This window comes from Myodes glareolus, chromosome 3 (assembly GCF_982192425.1).
Source record: "Myodes glareolus chromosome 3, mMyoGla1.1, whole genome shotgun sequence".
NCBI classification, from domain to species: Eukaryota; Metazoa; Chordata; class Mammalia; order Rodentia; family Cricetidae; genus Myodes; species Myodes glareolus.
Genome location: NC_142028.1, coordinates 77,797,801 through 77,815,159, shown reverse-complemented (window position 1 = coordinate 77,815,159; position 17,359 = coordinate 77,797,801).

Here is a 17,359-nt window from a genome sequence, read left to right as displayed (position 1 = left end):
TGTGTGTGTGTGTTCTGGAAGAACAGTCAGTGCTCTTAACCGCTGAGCCATCTAGCCTGTTTCTTTTCTTTTTAAGGAGAAACTAAATTATTACTCTTCTTATTTTTCAGAGTAATTTAGTTGAGTGTGGTGTTGCATGCCTGCAATTCCAACAAGAATGTGCACCGCAAGACTGGTCATTCCTGAGGCCTAGTGGCCAAGTTTGTTGTCCTGCTGCCTTAGGGACTCCATTTACAAAGCATTCTTTTGTGTGTGCTGTAATCATGGCCTTCCTAAGCAGTAAACTCCCTGGGGACATATTAAATTGGATTTACTTTTCAAAAGGATGGGGGTGGGGTAAGAGTAGATTTGGAACCTAAACCTCAAGCTCTGGGCTGATTAGGTCTCACGCAGAGGATCTGGTGTGTGGCCTGTGTGAGAGGACCCCCCCTCCCTTCCTGGTGCTCACACTTCACTCTCTCAGATCCCGTGAATCAGTCTTCTACCGACCCCTGCTACCAAATGATGGTCCGTTGCTGAGAGACTGGGAAATAACCAATAACAAACCTGATAAAGAGCCTTGGAAAGCAGGACAGGATGTGGTGGTGCAGCCCTGTAACCCCAGCACTCACAGCCTAGAGGGTTTCAAACTCAAGTTAAGCTTGAGATGTACAGCAGGATCCTGTCTTCAAACCCCCCAAACCAAACCAAACACACCCAATTAAGAGATCATGCTACATCAATCCAAAGAGACCTGGATTCTGAGCCTTGGGCTAGAAAGCCAGGAATTCAGCACACAGCACTCTGGAGTGAGACTGCCTAGTTATCCGGATCTCCTTGTGTGATTTTCTGAGCCTGTTTCCTTAATTGTAAAATGAAGATAGCAATACCTCTCAACACTCTAGGACTTGTGTAAGAAATTAGTGGCTGTAGCAGAGCCAGGACAGCCTAGCATCAGCCACTCATGCACGTTAGCCATCATTAGTATTGTTGCTATTAGAAAAATAGAGACCCACAGACAGGGATTTTCTGGTCTGAGAGGCTCAGGAACCAGACTGCCTGGATTCAAACCCTAATTCTACTGCTTACCATGACTCAAATCACATGAACCTCTTCGGCCTCTGTTTCCTTAACCTTGAAATGGGGATTAGTATGTGCTCACAGTTTTATATTACACTAGTTAGTTCAAGGAAGGAGATTGCAACAGCATTTTACCGGTGGTAGGGTCTGATAAATGCTATCTCTTTTCTCTCAGCAGCATTGTGATGCAATCCGAGCGTTCGGGAGAAGGCAGTGTGGAGGAGGATTGCTCCGTGCAAACTGGAGCGTGAAGCCTAGAAGAGCAAATTCATGTGAAGCCCACTGGGGAGAGGTTCCAGGGCTCTACCGTGTTATCAGGCAGGTAGCTGCAAGGTGGGAACCAGAACGGCATGTCCCTGCACCCCCTTCCTTCCAGGGAGAACTGAGCTTCACACAACACTGTAGATTCTGGTGGCTTCTCCGGAACAGGATCAGAGTCCTTCTCTAATTAGCTGGTGACCTTGAGTCAAGTCAGTGAGCCACAAGTGAGGAAATATAGCCTTCAACTGAGGAGACAGGTAATAGTTTCCTAAACTCCCTTGGAGGTAGGGAGAGGCCCGTCTGCCCCGTGACAGGAAAGTCCTCAAAAGGAGGTCAGAGGTGTGTTTCCCAAAGGGTTTTGAAATCTTGTTCTGGGAGTTGGGAGCGCTCTTAACTGCTCTTGTCTCCTTCATTTCTGTGAGCTTTTCCAGGGACTACAGAGGGAAAACAGAAAGAGAGAGAGAGAAACAGCAGGTCTTGCTGCAAGGAAGAGCTGGGGTTTGTTGATTATGTGTGTGTGTGAGTGTGTGTGTGTGTGTGTGTATGTGTATATGTCTATAAAGAGAGAGAATTAAATCATTTCCCTCTTTTCTTTTTCCCCTCCAAACTCTCCTATAGATCCCCCTTGCTCTCTTTCAAGCCCATGGCCTTTTTTCCCTTTAATTGTTACATACATACATACATACATACATATATATGTTACCTACATATATACACGCACACATACATAAATACTAAATACATAAATACAACTTCTCCATCTACCTAACATTATGCTTTATGTATGTATGCTTTATGTATGTTTTCAGGGCTAATCATTTGATATGCTGTCCTCTGGAGAAGACAAATTCCTTAGTTGCATATAGTCCTTTATCTAGAGTTGAGGCACTCTCCTTAGCAAGTCTACTGAGTCAACTTTGTGGCTGTGGTTTAATGTATGCTACTTCAAAAGTGATATTCTGAAACCTCATTAACAAGATATTAGAAGTTGGGCCTTTTCAGGGAAGTGCTGGGTCACGAGGACTCTGTTTTCATGCATACTTATATTTTAAAAGATATTTTAGGGCTGGAGAGATGGCTCAGCGGTTAAGAGCACTGACTGCTCTTCCAGAGGACCCGGGTTCAATTCCCAGCACCCACATGGCAGCTCACAACTGTCTGAAAATCCAGTTCCAGGACATCTGACACCTTCACACTAAGGTACATAAAATAAAGTTAAATAAACCATGAAAAATATTTTTTAAAAAAAGATATTTTAATGTTTTTTATTATCTGTGTGAGTAACTATCATGTGTGTGTGGGTACCGGTAGGGGCCAAAAGTGGTTGCAAGATCCTTTGGATCTGGAATCCCAGAAGGTTGCAAGCCACCGGGTATGGGTGGGTACTGGGAACCAAACTTGGTAAGCACTCTTAACTGCTGGGCCATCTGTCCAGCCCCATCTATACTAATAACCTTATATTAAAAAAAAGCCAAGATAAAAGAAGGAGCTAATAAACAAAGAGGTGTGAGGGCTATGGTGTAACTCTAGCAGAGGGCCTACCTGGCACACATAGGAAAGAAAGCTGCCATCTTTGCCCGTGCACTCTTCTTCCAAGCAGGAACAGCATCTGCCTCCTCCACCATCTGAGGAGGCAGCAACAAAATGCCACCTACAGAGCAAAGCAAATCCCTCCTGAAGGCCAAATCCAAGGATGCCTTGGCCCAGACTTCCCACATTCCAGAACTGTAAGAATATGCAATTTCTTCTTTGTTAACGACCCAGCCGTAGGCGTTTTGTTAGGGTAGCACAAATCCTAACACTGGAACTTCCAGTCCCGCATGTAAAGTAGGACACATGCAGAACCACTGTCATGTGGGTTCCTTGCAATTCACAAGACACTGTTGGGTCTTTGAACACGGTTGTCTGGGCCCTCCTACCACCCTTCTGAGTTTGGAGTTTGACTTCTGTGCTACAGCGACTGTGAAAATGACTCCAGTAAAGCTGGGAGTGGTGGCTGCAATCTCAGCACCTGGGAGGGGGAGGCAAGAGGCCAAAATCATCCTGAACTACACAGTGATGGGCTATCTTATATAGCCCAGGCTGGTCTTAAACTAGTGATCCCCCTGTCTATGCCTCCCAAGTGGTAAGAGTACCCTGGTACTGCCATAAGAACAAGCTCAATCTAGTCTGCCAGGGAGTGAGAGGGTTCAGCAGAGCCAGAGCCCAGTTATACCTGCTCAGGCTCTGACACAGACAAACCAGCCAAACAGAACCACAGACACATGGGTGAGTCTTACCAAGCCCAAATGAGCTAGCTAACCCACAGATGCAGATGATAAAAATGTTTGTTGCAAAACACTAGCTTAAGTGGACATAGCGATCCACACCTGTACTCACAGTGATGCTCACCAGGCAGAGAGTAGAGGACCACAAGATCAAGAACAGCTTGGGCTACATAGGAAGTTCAAGGCCAGGCTGAGCTACACAATGAGGAAGGAAAAGGGAGGGTGGGGAGGCAGACTACTCAGCCCACTGCTCAGATGAGTAATCGAGGAGCATAGATAACCAGTGACTTCAAACTTCCCCATGAGAAGGCCCAACGGTGAACCAAGCCTGCTTCTTCAAAACTCCGTCCTGTCTCTGTGTCTGCAACAGACACGGACAAGACTTCGCAACTGTTATTAAAAAGTTCCTAGCCGTGAGTGTGGGAAGCTAGCGGTCACACCTAAACTTAATCTGTTTTCCTCACCCTGTTTTTTATGCTGTGCTAACCATAACCTGAATCCTAACTGGGCCACCTTTGCCCATACAGCAAATGGCTTTGGTGTTTACTGTCGTTTTAAGAAAGGGTCTCACCCTGAACTAGAACTTGACTCAGCCTCAGCCTCCCAAGTGGTTGGTTGAATTATGGGCAAGCCATCATGCCCAACTTACATAAAATGTTACAGTTGGGCATCTAACCTTGAGGCCAAGCGGTGGCCTGAGTCTTTAATCCCAGCACGCAGGAGGCAGAATAGACTGACTTGGTCTACACCAACAGTTCCAGGACAGCCAGGACGACAGAGAGAGACCTTGTCTCAAAAAAGCAAACAAAAGTTATGTTTGTTCTTTCCCGTAACTGGACTGAAATTGTGAGGTCAGTCTTTTAGCCGTTTGATACTTGGCTTCCTCAACTGTAAAAGCGAACGATTTTGCCATTTTAAAATTAAAGTCCTTAGAACCAACCTTACCTGGCATGTGTAATTAAATAACACAAACTAGTGTGTGTGAAAATGAGCCACAGCAATGGACTATAGAAATAGTTTGATCTTGAAGCATCATGGTTTCCACTGTGTTCTGGACATACCAGTGTGCTGAGTCAGCTCGCATGCCTTTCCATCAGCCAAGATGGAGTGGGAGATAGCTTGTGGGTGGCAAACCAGATATGAAACCCAGATATGCAAAACAGCACATGCCTTAGTTCTTGAGAAGCCCTAATGGAATATTATTACACATTTATGTTGTATTCCATAGAGAACATATTCATGGTAGATTGTATGTAAATCAATGTTATATGAAGAACTCACCTGGGGAAATATTCTTTACAGATCAAGCCTGGCATGGTGGCTTGTACTTGTAATCCTAGCAGTCAGCTGAAACAGAGAAGAGGGAGAGAAGAAGGGACAGAGAGAAAGAATACATATACTTATGTGGTGGTTTGAATGAGAATGGTCCCCATAGACTCACATATTTGAATACTTGATTGCAGCTGGTGAAATTGTTTAGGAAGGGTTAGGGAGGTGTGGCCTTGCTGGAGGAGGTGTGGCCGTGCTGGAGGAGGTGTGGCCGTGCTGGAGGAGGTGTGGCCGTGCTGGAGGAGGTGTGGCCGTGCTGGAGGAGGTGTGGCCTTGCTGGAGGAGTTGTGTTACTGGGGATGAGTTTTGGGTTCAAAAGACTCTTGCCATTGCCAGTTAGCTCACTCTGCCTTGTGAATCAAGACATGTACTTCCAGCTGCTTCTCTAGCTGCTGTCAGTCATTTCTTTGTTCTGTTATCATAGACTCTAACCTTGTAAGCCAAATGAAAGTCTTAATACCTTGATCACAGTATTTTATCACAGCAATCAAAAAGGGACAACATATTGGTAAGGGAAATTTTTTTTAAAGATTTATTTATTTATTTATTTATTTTTATTATAGAGTGTTCTGCCTGCATGTATGCCTGCAGGCCAGTAGAGGCACCAGATCTTGTTACAGATGGTTGTGAGCCACCATGTGGTTGCTGGGAATTGAACTCAGGACCTCTGGAAGAGCAGCCAGTGCTCTTAATCGCTGGGCCATCTCTTCAGCCCTCAGTAAGAGAAATTTAAAAACTAAATTCTTTTGTTAAAAATATAAAAACTCAGCCAGGGGGCTGGAGAGATGGCTCAGTGGTTAAGAGCCTGCTATTCCAGAGGTCCTGAGTTCAATTCCCAGCAACCACCTGGTGGCTTACAACCATCTGTAATGAGGTCTGGTGCCCTCTTCTGACCTGTAGGCATATACACAGACAGAATATTGTATACATAATAAATTAATAATAATAATAATAATTTTAAAAACTCAGCCAGGTGGTGGTGGTACACGCCTTTAATCCCAGCACTCGGTAGACAGAGGCAGGCAGATCTCTGTGAGTTTGAGGCCAGCCTGGTCTACAGTAACTAGTTCCAGGACAGGCTCCAAAGCTACAGAAAAACCCTGTCTCGAAAAACAAAAACAAAATAATAATAATATAAAAACTCAAGCTCTAGCTGGACAATGGTGGTGGCTCACACCTTTAATCCCAGCACTTGGGACACAAAGGCAGATGGATCTCTGTGAGTTTGAGGCCAGCCTGGTCTACAAGAGCTAGTTCTAGAACAAGCTCCAAAGCTACAGAGAAACCCTGTCTCTAAAAACCAAAACAACAAAAACAAACAAACAAAGAAAAAACCCTCAAATGCTTACTTAGATGTTTTGGGGTTTGGGGTTTGTTTTGTTTTTAACATGTATTTGCTTACTTTGCGTGTGTCAGGGGTGTCCGCATTTGTATGTGGAGCTCAGAGCACAACTTGGTGGAGTCAGTTCTCTCCTTCCCAGGGACCAAACTCACATCAACAGGCTTGGCAGCAAACACCATTACCTAGTGATCCACATCACCAGGCCTCTTTGATACATTTTTAAGAAAAACAGACATTGGGGAAGATGAACTTCAGTAAAACCTTTTCTTTTGAAATTGGTGAGTGGGATTTCAATGGCAATCTTGGTTCCTAAGTATGGCCCCATGCACACATCTACTACTTGGATTCTTATATCTTTGTTAGTTTTCTCAAGCAGCTAAAACCATCACAAGTTCCAAGTACTGGGAGAAGAAAACTCCTTCAATTTAAGGTTTGACCTTGGATGTATAAATTGACGTATAAAAGAGTAAATTGAGTTTAAATTTAAAGAAGCATGTTCTTTCATTTTACTTTCAAGGTAAAATTTTTAAAAGGGAGAATGGTGGGGGGGACTGGAAAAATGGCCCAGTGGTTAAGGCTGCTCTTCCAGAGGCCCTAAGTTCAAGTCCCAGCACTCAAAAGGTAGCTCACAATCATCTATAATGCGATCCAATGCCCTCTTCTGTCATGCAGGCCATACATGCAAGTAGAGCAGTCACATTCATAAAAAAAAAAATAAATCAGGCTGGAGAGATGACTCAGAGGTTAAGAGCACTGGCTGCTCTTCCTGAGGTCCTGAGTTCAATTCCCAGCAACCACGTGGTGGCTCACAACCATCTGTAATGGGATCTGGTGCCCTCTTCTGTCCTGCAGACATACAGACAGAATATTGTATACATAATAAATAAAATATTTTAAATAAATAAATAAATAAATCTTTTAAAAAGAGGGAGAATGAAAGGAGAGGAGGGAGGGAGGGAGGGAAGGAAAGGGAGGGAGGGAAAGAGGTTAGTGGTCTTTAGACATTCAAAATGCTATCTAGGGATGCACTGTTTGTCTGATTACTGTAAATCTCTCCTATCCAAGCCTCTCAGGGAATCTGGCTGCTTTCCCACAGTTCCAGGACCGGCTGCCACCGAACTTCAGTGTGATGCAGTGTCCCAGGAGCTTTTCCTGCTCTCAGGAGGCTCCTTGCCTTGGTTTCGTCAGCGTGGGACCAGACCTCTCCTTTAGAAACAGGGTTTGGAGGAGCATCCCCAGTGACCGTGCTGCTATTACACCATTGGCTGGATCCTGTGCTGCTGGGCCTTCAGGACACTTACTGTCTCCATTAAAACAGCAAAATCTGTGGAATAGTCCTTTACAATGTGTGACCATATGTCACTGTGATTGGTTTAACAAAGAAGCTGACTGGCCAATAGCTGGTCAGGAAGAGATTGGGCACAAGAGTCGGACTAGGAGGATATTTGGAAAAAGAAGGGCGGGGTCTGAGGAGTTGAAAGCAGATGCAGAGAAAAGCAAGATGGGCACGTCACATTGAGAAAAGATACCAAGCCTCATGGCAAAGCATAAATAAGGAATATGGGTTAATATAAAATGTTAGAGTTAGCTAGTAGCAAGCCTGACATATTGACGGAGCATTTGTAATTAATATTAAGTCTCCGTGTCAGTTATTTGGAAACTGAATGAGACAGAAAGGGGGGAGGGCAGGGCAGAGGAAAGCTGTGAGAGTCCCTGCCTACCCGTATTCTTCTAGGTTCCCTTCTTCACCTGAATAGCCAGGCCATGTAGAAGAAAGGTCTCCTGGTGGCCACTCAGTCCAGGACGGAAGGCACAGCTTCTTGTACATTGCTAGCCGTGGTTTATCCTTCCAGCCCATACTGTCCCTCTCAGGTGCAGAGCTGAGTGCATAACACACCTCAGTTCCCAGGACACCAGTGATGGAACCGTCCAAGCCTTTCTTTGTTTCGTCTCTTTCCCTCTTCATGCATAAGCAACTCTTATTTGTTTAATACCTGTCTATTTTTTTTTTAATTTTCCTTTTAACCTCACCAAGTAACCCTGGCTGTCCCAGAACTCGCTATGTAAAGCAGGTTGGCCTCAATTCTTAGAGATCCACTTGCCTCTGCCCCACAAGTGCTGGAATTAAAGAGCAGAGGGTGACTGGGAGTCAGTTCCCTCCTTCCACTATGTGGGTTTCAGAGTCGAGCTCACATCATCTGGCTTAGCAACAAACATCTTTATCTGCCAAATGTATGTGGGTTTTTGTTTTGCTTTGGCTTTTGGTTTCTTGAGACAGGGTTTCTCTGTAGCTTTGGAGCCTGTCCTGGAACTAGCTGTTGTAGACCAGGCCGGCCTTGAACTCATAGAGACCCACCTACCTTTGCCTCCTGGGTGCTGGGATTCAAGGCATGCACCACCATCGCCCGGCAAACCAAATGTGTGTTCTTATAAAATATGTTGTTATAACGCAAATCAATAAACATAACTCAAAACTGAATATGGCTGGCCTTCTTTGTTCGTCAAAGCACCTAGGAGACTGAGGCAGGGGATCAGAAACGCAAGGTCCTCCTTAGCTAAATAAGACCCTGTTTCATAAATAAGTCAATAAATAATAAAAATTAAAAACAGGCATGGTGGCACACACCTTTAATCTCAGCACTTGGAGGCAAAGGCAAGGGGACCTCTGTAAGTCTGAAGCTAGCCTGGTCTACATAGTGAGTTCTAGAACAGACAGGGATACATAGAAGAGACAGCTGTGTCTCAAAAAAAAAAAAAAAACCAAACAAACAACAACAACAAAAATCAAAGCTGGTGGTGGCAGCACATGCTTTTAATCCCAGCACTTGGGAGGCAGAGGCAGGTGGCTCTCTGTGAGTTCAAGGCCAATCTGGTCTACAGAGCAAGTTCCAGGACTGGGTCTATATATAGCTACTGAGAAATCTTGTCTTGAAAAACCAAAAAAAAAGTAACAAAACAGACAAAAATATTTAAATAGGTTATTTGAAGTTATAACAATAACCATCAATAGCAGTTAAAACAGAAATCCAAACAAAATGAGAGCTATAAATGCAGTTGGGACCCATAGTGTTCAATTATTGCAGTCTGTGTGTATGTGTGCATATGTATGGCTTCCCTTATAATGTTCTAGGTTTACTTCATAATTTCCTAGTCTGCCTTGGAGCCACTCCTTTCTCTTCCCAAAGCTCCCAGTGCCTACCTACTATTTACTGTCTGGACTCTTCTAGGATCTATGCCTTATGCCACCATATTATCCTTAGTACCATGTACATAGCTGGGCATTGTTCGATGGATTATGCGTAATTATATTATAGACTCTACTGCATCGGTGACTCCTTGGTTCACAGCCCAGTGCCTTCTAAAGATAGGATTTATTTTGGCTCACAGTTCTGGACATTTCAGTCTGTGCCTGCACCACTTATAGAGGTGCCTGGTTTTCTCCAACTAGGCCCATATTTAGCTATGTACTCATCAATAGAAAAATATATTGATAAAGCTGAAACTCACTCTCAATAATGCCACAGCTGAGACCAAACCATTACCATGTGAGCCTTTTGGTGGGGGACACTTCCTACCCAAACTATAACAGGATGTATATTAAATTGGTGGCTTCCAGCCCTTAACATGTCTAATGATAAACTACGGGTGCTTGCTTGCACCATGGAGCTGGTAAAGTAAAACAAAAAATTTAGACTTACTTTATGTGTATGAAAGTTCTGCCTGTGTGTATGTATGTACAATGTATGTGCCTGGTGCCCTAAGAGGTCAGAAGAGGGCACTGGAGTAACAGATGATTGTGAGCCACTGTGTGGGCACTGGGAATCAAACAGGAGTCCTCTGCAAAAGTAACAAATGCTCTTAAATGTTTAGGCATCTCTCCAGCCTTACCCATAAATTTGTTTTCTTTCTTTTAAAGTTTTTTTTTTTTTTAGACAGAGTTTCTCTGTGAAATAGCTTTGGCTGTCCTGAAACTTGCTTTGCACACCAGGCTGGCCTCGAACTCACAGAGATCCACCTGCCTCTGCTTCCTGAGTGCTGGGATTAAAGGAATGTGCCACTATCACCCAGTCACCAGGATTTTTTTTTTAATTTAATTTTTTCACATCTGTGGTACAGTGGAGGTCACAGGACAATCCGGGCAGTTCTCTCCTTCCACCACATGGGTCCTGGGGGTTGAACTCATGTTGTTGGACCTCACAGTGCCATCATCTTGCTAGCCCCAAGTTGGTATACTTCGAGAACCCACTCTTTTCTATTAAGCACTAACAGCGCACAAACAATTAGAGCAAAAGCAGAGTACCTGAGGCAGGCATACGTCCTTCTTCAAAAAGAGAATGGACAGTCAGACCAAGCCTCCCCTCCTGGCTTTATGCACAGAACCCTCTTGTGTCCTGGCAAGCTTCAGACCCAGACACTCATGCCCGCGAAAGCGAGATTCCACTGAAAACCCTGCCTGCCTTAGAGAAAGAAGAGGGAGGGGCAGAAGCAGAAAGGACAAAACAGAAAGGACACCAATGAGAGGAGCTTGGGCTCTGTCAGCTCTCAAGAGACTTCAGGGGTCAGTTAGCCAGTCTTCAGGAGGACACAAATCCCATCAGTGACAGCCTCATCTCAGAAAGGGGGGGGCGCTAATTCGTGTATCTGTGTGTGAATGCCGGCTTGTTTGTATGCATGTTGTAAATAGGAGTGGCGGGTCGCTTCCCACTGCCTGGCTAGCTTTACCCGAAATAATTACACAGAAACTGTATTCATTTAAACACTGCCTGGCCCATTATTTCTAGCCTCATATTCGCTTACTCTCACATCTTAATTAACCCATTTCTAATAATCTGTATGTCACCACGAGGTCGTGGCTTACCAGGAAGATTCTAACCTATGTCCATCTTGGGCCAGAGCTTCATGGAGTCTGCCTGACTCTGCTTTCTTCCTCCCAGCATCCTGTTCTGTCTACTCCTCCCACCTAAGGGCTGGCCTATCAAAAGGCCAAGGCAGCTTCTTTATTTAACCATTGAAAGTAACACACAGACAGAAGACCCCCCTACATCATATGTGCAACACTTATAGACAGTATCTGTGCCAGAAGGGGAAGTAGGATTGCCTAGAATTAGAGTTACAGATATTTGTGAGTTGCCATGGGGAGATAGAAACCAAACTTGGGTCCTCTGCAAGAACAGTTAATGCTCTTAACAGCTGAGCCATCAGGCCTTGATTCTCAATTTTTAACAGCTTCCACATCATGGAAAGAAACTTTAAAATGTTCTCATCTAGCCAGGCGGTGGTGGCACATGCCTTTAATCCCAGCACTCAGGAGGCAGAGATAGACAGATCTCTGTGAGTTCGAGCCCAGCCTGGTCTACAAGAGCTAGTTTCAGGACAGTTAGGGCTCTTAGACATAGAAACCCTGTCTCGGAAAACAAACAAAAACAACAACAACAAAGATGTACATATCTAGAATCAGTGAAGGGTTCACTCATTGGTTAGAGGTGTTTGTCACCAAACCTGCAGACCTGTGAATTCAATCTCTGCAACCCATACAGTGCAGAGGACCCACTCTGGTAGGTTATCCTCCGACCTCTACACATGCACTGTGGCACACATACACACAAACACTTATTATTAGATTTTTGTTACATTATAAAAAATTTAAACCACCTGTGTTTCTAAAGCTGGGCATCATAATGCATGCCATTAATCCCAGCACTTGGGAGGCAAAAGTAGGTAGATCTCTATGAGTTCCAGGCCAGCCTGGTCTACAGAGTGAGTTCCAGGCCAGCCAAGGCTACATAGTGAGACCTGCCTCCAAACCAACAACAAAAAAAGCAAACATATTTCTAAAGAAAACCTGTATCAATTAAAGTGGGACTGAGTTAGTCATTTCTTTTCTTGTTGTTTTTGTTTTTGGAGACAGGGTTTCTCTGTAGCTTTGGAGCCTGCCCTGGAACTCACTCTGTAGACCAGACTGGCCTTGAACTCACAGAGATCCGCCTACCTCTACCTGCCATGCTGGGATTAAAGGCATGCACCACCACCAAGGTAGTCATTTTAAAAAATTATTTGTGTGTATGGGTGATTTGTCTGTGTGCCTGTGTCAATGTGTGCCTGGTACCCGAGAAGACCAGAGGGTATCAGTTTCCCTGGAACTGGAGTTACTCAGTTGGAACAATTATCTGGGTGCTGGGAACGGAATCTTTGTTCTCTGGAAGAACAGTCAGTGTTCTTAACAACTGAGCCATCTCCCCAGCCCCAGCAGTAATATTTTAAACAGTCACTTGTGGTGATTCTGTTCTCCACACTTTCAAGAACACCGAGTTCTGGGTCTTCAGTTAATACTTCTGTTAATCAGTTTACTTTCAGTTGAAAAAAAAAAGGCATCTTAAATTAGCTGAAGAGAAGAGGCCCAGCATCAGGGTGAGCTATAGCACTCGTTAGGGTACTGGCCAATTCTCAGCCATCTGCGATTTTGCCTGTCTCCGCGTGTGTCAGCTTCACCATCAGACATTTCAAGACAGCTGCCAATGGTGTTTCCTGATTTCTCATCCTAGCCAGGTAGAAACTGTTTCAATAGAATTGAGGACCCATAAATAAAACCAGACAGCCAAAGCCACTGATTATCTACTTATGCTGATTTTGAAACAGGATTTCACTAGGTAATCCTGGCTGTCCTGAAACTTGCTGTAATGGATTACTAAAAATTTTTGCAGGATCCCCGGTGGCGGCGGGCAGCAGAAACGATGCAGGGATGCAGGTCCCAAAGAAGTAGCAGGCAGGAGGCAGCGGGTCCCGAGAGCAGCCAGTCCCAGGCAGGGACGGCGCACAAAACCATGTGCGGGTCTCTGAAGGTGGCTGGTCCCCGGTGGCAAGCCATGTGGTGGAGGTGGGGTGAGAGACAGACGTATAGGTATGCCATGCAGAGTGAGGCTAGATATTTATTAAGTGGGTTATGGAAGGATGGAAGAGAAGGGGGAGCAGAAAGAGGAGGAGGAGGAGGAGGAAGAGGGCAGAGAGAGAGAGAGAGAGAGAGAGAGAGAGAGAGAGAGAGTGTAACATGAGGGCCGGCTTGTTGGGGTTTCCGTCCTGCCCGGTGCCCCAACAAGCCAGCAAGCCCCAAGGAAAATCAACCACACAGAGATCTCTGTAAGGTTATAAACTGATTGGCCCATTAGGTCAGGCTACTTATTAGCTCTTATAACTTATGTTACCCCATTATCTTTATCTATGTTAGCCACATGGGCTCAGTACCTTTTCCAGTGGGGCAGCTTACATGTTGCCTCTTCAGTGGTCTGCACAGGAATGGCGAGGGAGCTTTCTCCTCCCTAGCCTTATCCTATTCTCATTGCTCCGCCTCTACTTCCTGTCTGGTTGACCCACCTATACTTCCTGCCTGGCCAATCAGCGTTTTATTAAAATATGATTGACAGAATACAGATAATTCTCCCACACCATTTCCCTCTTTTTTTTTTTAAACAAAGGAAAATACCCATAGTCCATTTGTTGGGAATGTGGGCGTAGTATTTCAGGCTACTTCCTGCTGGTTGGGGGCGCTGATAATCTTATGGGGACCTAAAGAAAATTTAGAGTTATAATCAAGTCCTGACTGGAGTATCCTGTGAGACTTGATCATCTCAGGCAGCGCCTTGAATCTGTTCTGTATGTAGAACTCAGACATCTGGGCCATCTGTTCCTACCGAAGATTGCTCAGGTGGTCTCCCTTGGCCAAAGATGATTTTTCTTAACTCTGAATAAATCCAGAGCCTCTCATTTTCTGTGGAAACAAAAGCAAAATCTCTTCTCCAAAGTAACATACCTTTTGACTTCAGTTTTGAAGCCAAGGTATTTTCAAAATACCTATCTTGGGTTAGTTCAGCAGCATTTATAAACAAAAGTCTTTTAGCAGCTGTTGCTCCTTCCTCAGCATTCAAACAATCCAAAGAGAGCATAATAACACACAGTATCAAGATTCTCTGTGTATTTTCCATCTTTATGTGGCTTTACTTTAACCTCTATTTCTTTTATTTTTACTTTTACTTTTTGAGACAGGTTCTCTGTATATCGTTGTCCTGGAATAACTCTGTAGACCAGGCTGTCCTTGAATTCACAGAGATCTGCCCGTCTCTACCTCCCCAGTGCTGGGATTAAAGGTGTTTGCTACCACACCTTGAAGTCACAGAGGTCAATCTACCTCTGTCCCTTGAAGTCACAGAGGTCAATATGCCTCTGCCTCCCAGGCATTGGGATTTAAGGTGTGTACCACCACACCGAACTCTTTCTTCCTTTTTTTACATTAAGAACTTTAACTTTTAGCCTGCATATATTTTTAACACACTGTAAAATATTTAGAGGTTTTCTTCTTCTTTGAATCTCTCTTTACTGTATATCTCTCTTTTTCTGACCATATGAACCTTTAATTTACTAAACAGTATGGAGAGCAGTGGCTTTGATGGCTAGATCCAGCCCACTCCCCAGCTCTCCAGTCTCATGGCTGAGATACCAGCCAGAACTGTGTTCACTGCCACAACTCTATGGCATTTCAAGGTCCTTGCCAGCAAGAAAACTGCAGCATTCTGCTCACAGACCACACTCAGTCAGACTGCTTGCCTGAAAGAGTCAGAGTTTGCCCTGGCAGGACAGCCCAGAAAGCTGGCATTTTAAAACAGTGCAGCTTTTTTCCTGCTACGACTGAAAATCGAAAAGCATGCATTCAATTTTCATCAACACCGTTTAAGTGCTTTGCGGCAAGACCTCTTAAAAGAGCTGCAAGGTTTTGCAGCTCAAGCTGAGTCAGGAAGCCTCTCTTAGATGAGAGCACTTGCTTGCCTCTAGCAAGCAGAGCAGACGTGAGAAATTGCTGCTACCAAGAAACAACGCACAATGCTGTCATTTTGTTCTAGAATTACTTCCCAAGCTGTCTCAGGCTTTATGTGGATACAGTTGTCCACACGTTGGCGCCATATGTAGCCTGAGGGCTGGCTTGTTGGGGTTTCTGTCCCTCCCAGTACCCCAACAGCCGGCAAGCAACAAAGAAAATCACACACAAGACTCCATAAGGTTATAAACTGATTGGCCCATTAGGTCAGGCTACTTATTAGCTCTTATAATTATATTATATATATATAATTATACTTATATATATAATATATATTATATATATTATATATATATTATATATATATAATATATATATAATTATATATATATTATACTTATTAGCTCTTATAATTAGCTCTTATGTTACCCCATTATCTTTATCTATGTTAGCCACATGGGCTCAGTACCTTTTCCAGTGGGGCAGCTTACATGTTGCCTCTTCAGTGGTCTGCACAGGAATGGCGAGGGAGCTTTCTCCTCCCTAGCCTTATTCTATTCTCATTGCCCCGCCTCTACTTCCTGTCTGGTTGACCCACCTATACTTCCTGCCTGGCCAATCAGCGTTTTATTAAAATATGTTTGACAGAATACAGATAATTCTCCCACACCGAGAGAGAGAGAGAGAGAAGAGAGAGAGAGAGAAGAAGGGAGAGGAGAGAGAAGAAGGGAGAGACTTAAGCTGCCTATCCGAGCTGGAGCCAGAAAAGAGAGAGAACTCAGGCTGGAAACTGAAGATCAGCCTGTCTCAGTAGATGGGGAGGGAGTGGGCATGGCTTGTCTCTTAAGGAGACAGCAATCTCTGTTGTTATGTAGAATAGGCTGCAAACTCACAAAGATCTACCTGTCTCCACCTGATGAATGATGGGATTAAAGGCATTAGCCACTATGCCTGTCTGACATAGCTTCCTAATTTTTGATAAAGACTATTAAAAATATTTTGGATTTTTTTTGTACACTGTGTAAAGATGTGTCTCTGTTTAACCTCACCTACCTAAGGTATCTTCTGGTTGGTTTAATAAAGAGCTGAATGGCCAATAGCTAGGCGGGAGAGGATAGGAAGGACTTTCTAGGAGATAGGAACTCAGGAAAAGAATCTGAGGTGGGGGAGATTCACTGGTCAGATGCAATGGAAGTTGGATGTATGGTACTGAGGAAAGGTAATGATTAATATAAAGGTGTTACAAGGAGCAGGGGCCCCTTGTTAATCCCTGCTGTCCGGCTAGCTTAGCCTCTGAAATAACCACGCAGAAACTGTATTAATTAAATCACTGCCTGGCCCATTATCTCTAGCCTCTTATTGGCTAACTCTTACATATTAGTTTAACTCATCTCCATTAATCTGTGGATCACCACGTGACAGTGGCTTACTGGTAAAGATTCAGCATGTCTGATTCTGGCAGCTCCATGGCGGTTCTCTGACTCCGCTTTCTTCCTCCCAGAATTCAGTTCTATCTTCTCTGCCTACCTAAGTTCTGCCCTATCAGGCCAAGCAGTTTCTTTATTGATTAGCCAATGAAAGCAACACATAAACAGAAAGACCTCCTACACCATAAACAAGTTAATTTAAATTTGAAGAGCTAGGTGGGAATAAGCCAAAGCTAAGACCAAGCTTTCATACTTAGCAAGAAGTCTCCATGTCATTATTTAGGAGCTTGTAGTCCAGAGAAAGACCTGTTACAAAAATACACATTACATAAAAGAAGACATACTCAAAAAATGGTGCTGGAAAAATAAATATCCATATATAGGAGAATGAAACCAGATCCCTCTCTCATTCTGGTTTTCTTTTGGCTTGCTTTTTTGTTTTGTTGTTGTTTTTGTTTTGAGACAGGGCTTCTCTGTGTAGCTTTGGCGCCTGTCCTGAAACTCACTTTGTAGACCAAGCTAGCCTCAAACTCACAGAGATCTGCCTGCCTCTGCCTCTCGAGTGCTGGAATTAAAAGCATGTGCCACCACCACCCGGCTTTCTGTCTCTCATTCTGTACACAAATTAACTCAGAAAGGATCAAAGATCTTGATGTAGGAGGTGAAACTGAAAGTGTGAGGAGAAACATGAAAATACAGACACAGAGTCAGGCATAGCATGTACACCTGTAACCTCAGCATCAGAGAGTCGGAAGCTCAAGGGCATCCTCAGCTACGTAGCTAATCCCAAAGCAGCCTGGGCTGGAACAACAGTTCAGTGGTTAATAGTACTGACTGCTTTTCCAGAGGACCTGGGTTCTATTCTCAGCAG